General features: G+C 45.2%; 1 pseudogene; it reads left to right on the top strand.

Annotated features, from left to right (window-relative positions):
* LOC119306670 overlaps positions 1 to 3,028 on the top strand; it is a 3,655-nt pseudogene extending 627 nt beyond the window's left edge.
* The last annotated feature ends 434 nt before the right edge of the window (positions 3,029 to 3,462 follow it).

Raw genomic sequence — 3,462 nt, forward strand, 5'->3', positions numbered from 1 at the left:
CCCTACTAACTTTGTACAAAATCAGCGTCAATTAATATGAATCGGAGAGAGTACATGATGTTTGGCGCAATTCGGATGCTGCATTGTGGGGGAATCTGCGGCGCGTGTAGCAATGGTTGGGCTAATTTTGTTTCAACAGGGGATTCATAAGTTTTGAGCCAGAGAGATATGGTGCAAAGCTTTATTCACAATTGAAGTAGTTAACATATTTTTCCATACGAAGTTAGCAAATACGTACGAACCTTCATACGATTGGAGAGGATGCGTGGAGGGAGGCGCTCCTTACAACTCTAGAAATCCGCTGTCTGAATAACCATGATACATGTTTATGTTCAAAGCACTAATCTGCCATTTTATTTCTTAGTTCACCTTTTTTTTTGTGTGTATGTGTTGAAACATTAAGTTATTGTACGTATTAATAAACATCATGGCGGTGACAGCACCACAATTCTCTCAATTTGTAGCAAAATTGAAAGAAGGTTCCAGCAAAAAACTGATGCAGCAAAAAAAAAAAAAAATCATGGTGGCCACCACCGTCGCCGCCCACCACCATCCTTGCCTGTTGAAGCGAATCCCCTGGTAGGTCTCCAGCACGGCACCTCATCAACGCTGCAGGCCATGACCTCCCCCCTTGCCGCGCGCGGTGGTGGGTACGTCCCAAAGTAGCCCATTTGCGGGGGACATTGACACGGGTTAGACGGCGGGCAGGTTGGCCCGGGATCGCCGGCGGTCATCGCCCACGAGAAAGTTATTTGGGAGCCACAAGGAAAGAGGCGCGAGGTGATAAGGAAAGAGTAGCGGTGGAATGAACGGCCATGGGCGCTTCGTGTGACAGGATAAAAGAGAGTTAAGCGGTGGTGCGTGGGGCCCATCGCCAGCGTGGACATGACCGGCGGAGTTTCAGCTGGTCGACCAGTTCTAAATGCTTCCCTTCAATATTTTGCCATGTTGCTGAAGACTAATTAAATGAATCTGCACCATGTGCTCCAAGTGTTTTTAACAGCAGATGACTTGTCTAGTTGTTCTACTCTGTACCTCCTACTTCCTTCTCATGTTTCTCCTTTATTTCTCTGACCCTAGTATTTTTGACCAGTTTTACGAGTAAAGACGATTCATATCAACTCAGCGATTCTTGCTGTGAGAAGTCCTTTCTTTCTCAAGGTAATTCTTATAGCCTTGTTGAATACATTTTTTTATAGTCAGTTAATGCTTTCTAATAAGCTTCGTGCTTCTTAGCTTTTCTCGAATGGCATGAAAGAATCTGATCAGACACATCCAACACTTAGGGTTGCTGATTCAGGTAATGTGACGACTCAAATGTAAAAAATTTCCTCTTATAATGGATTCTAATTTGCTATGTGGCCGTGTTACCATTTCTATATTCTTAAACAAGAACATGATTAATAAATACATAACAAAGAAGGGATTTATATTTCTGAGTTACTCCCTTCAATGATGAAATAGCTAGTCTATTTTCCCTCTTTGATTTTACCTACCAAGTGGATATCTTGTCTTAAGTCTTATGTACGGACAGCTCTTCTCAATGCCGTCAGTCAATAGTCACACATAAATAACCATTTACACGTGAAAACACATTCATTTTGTTGTTGTTTAGTTCTTTGTTAAAGTGTTTCCTTAATCCTTGTGTCTTTTTGTTTCCATTCTACTTGGAACAGATGAAAATGCCCTTATGGAGCTTTTAAACTTTATGTACAGTGGAAAACTCACCACAACTGAGCCCTCTCTTCTGCTTGACATCTTGATGGCTGCGGACAAATTTGAAGTCGTTTCTTGCATGAGGCATTGCTGTCAGTTGCTCACAAGTTTGCCGTGGACCACAGAATCTGCACTGCTGTGCCTAGATCATCCATGCGTCATGTCAATGGCAGCTGAAGTTCAACTTTTGATAAGTGCAGCCAAGGATTTCCTTGTCAATAAATACAAGGATTACAATAAGTGAGTGATCCCCATTGGATGGAACCACCTTTTATTTCCTTATTAGGATAACTGTATATGTTATCATCAGAGATCATGTATGAAATTCACCCAAGGCTTGGTTTCTCTTATTTCAGGCTCCGGAAGGAAGTGACAAGCATTTCTCTTGCTGGGATCAAAGCCATACTTTCAAGTACTGACATACATGTGGCATGTGAAGATTACTTATTCGTGCTCATGCTCAAGTGGGCCCGTGTTCAATACCCTGATTTGGAGGAAAGGCGCGAGATCTTGAATTCTCATTTACTTCCACTCCTGCGCTTCAGCCATATGACCTATAAGACACTTCAGGAGATCTTAGCATGCACTGCTAACGACATAGACCATGAGCAAGTAACTAAGTGTATCAATGGGGTGCTTCTGTGCAAAGCTTATCCAGCACGCAAACCAGGTGCTCTTGCGGCATGTGCCCCCTCCTGTCAGCAATTTGCAGAGCGAGATTACAAGTACAGACATCTGAAAGTGGTTGCGTTTGATCAACCCCGCCCGCAGGTTATAGCCTACATGGATTTGAAGCATGAGGAATGCTCCCAACTCTTCCCGTCAGAAAAGATATTCTCGCACCCGTTCCATGTCGCAGGTCAGGGCTTCATTCTTGGGGCAAGATGTTGCAAGGCCGATCAGGGGGAGTCTTACAGTTTTGGCCTCTTGTTACATATCGATTTGGAGCTGAAGGGCTCAACGTGTGTGACGGTAGATTATGAGTTTGCCGCAAGGACAAGGCCATCGCGGCAGTTTGTAAGCAAGTTAAATGGTAGGCACACATTTAGTGACAAGTTTCCAGTCGGATCGAGGTACCTCTTTTGGGTTCCATGGCAGACCTTCATGGCTGACGATAGCATCTTCATCGACGGCGTGCTGCACCTGAGAGTTGATCTGACGGTGGTGGAGCAGACGGAACTGCAATCGTGATATCTTGTTACTCAGCAAAGTTAGGTACGTGTTTGTTATGGCTTGCTTGTGATCCTCGCCTGATCCTGCGTGCCGGGATGATCATGGCGCATATTGTTTATGCTATGCATTGGCCACTGCCTTCCAGATGTGTTGCTTCTTGATGGCCCTGTTCTTGTCATACCCAGGATATTGCTTGTTGGTACCTTCCGTTTTCTGGTGCGTTTTGCTCCTCTGTCCCTGACACCGAGAGTTGTAGGGTAGCAGTAGCTGGGAGCGTTTTCGTAGCCTGTTTGCTGTTCCTGTTGGTTTGGACGGGTGAGGTTTAAATACCTAGCGGGCAGAGCGGTGGGCGAGAATGGAGGCGAAAAATTCATGCTCATCACGGCTGCGGAGGAGCAGATATAAGGGGCCGAGTGGCCGAGGATAAGGAATCGGCTAGGCGCGGTCTAGCCCCTCAAAACCGAATTTTTACTTCTCTAACAAGTTTTAAGAGATCGGTTAGAGATGCAAGGAGGGGAAATGACCGAGGGCCGGGATTGGGAGGGGAAACTAAGAGCATCTCCAGCCGTTCGA

This window comes from Triticum dicoccoides, chromosome 5B (assembly GCF_002162155.2).
Source record: "Triticum dicoccoides isolate Atlit2015 ecotype Zavitan chromosome 5B, WEW_v2.0, whole genome shotgun sequence".
NCBI lineage: Eukaryota > Viridiplantae > Streptophyta > Magnoliopsida > Poales > Poaceae > Triticum > Triticum dicoccoides.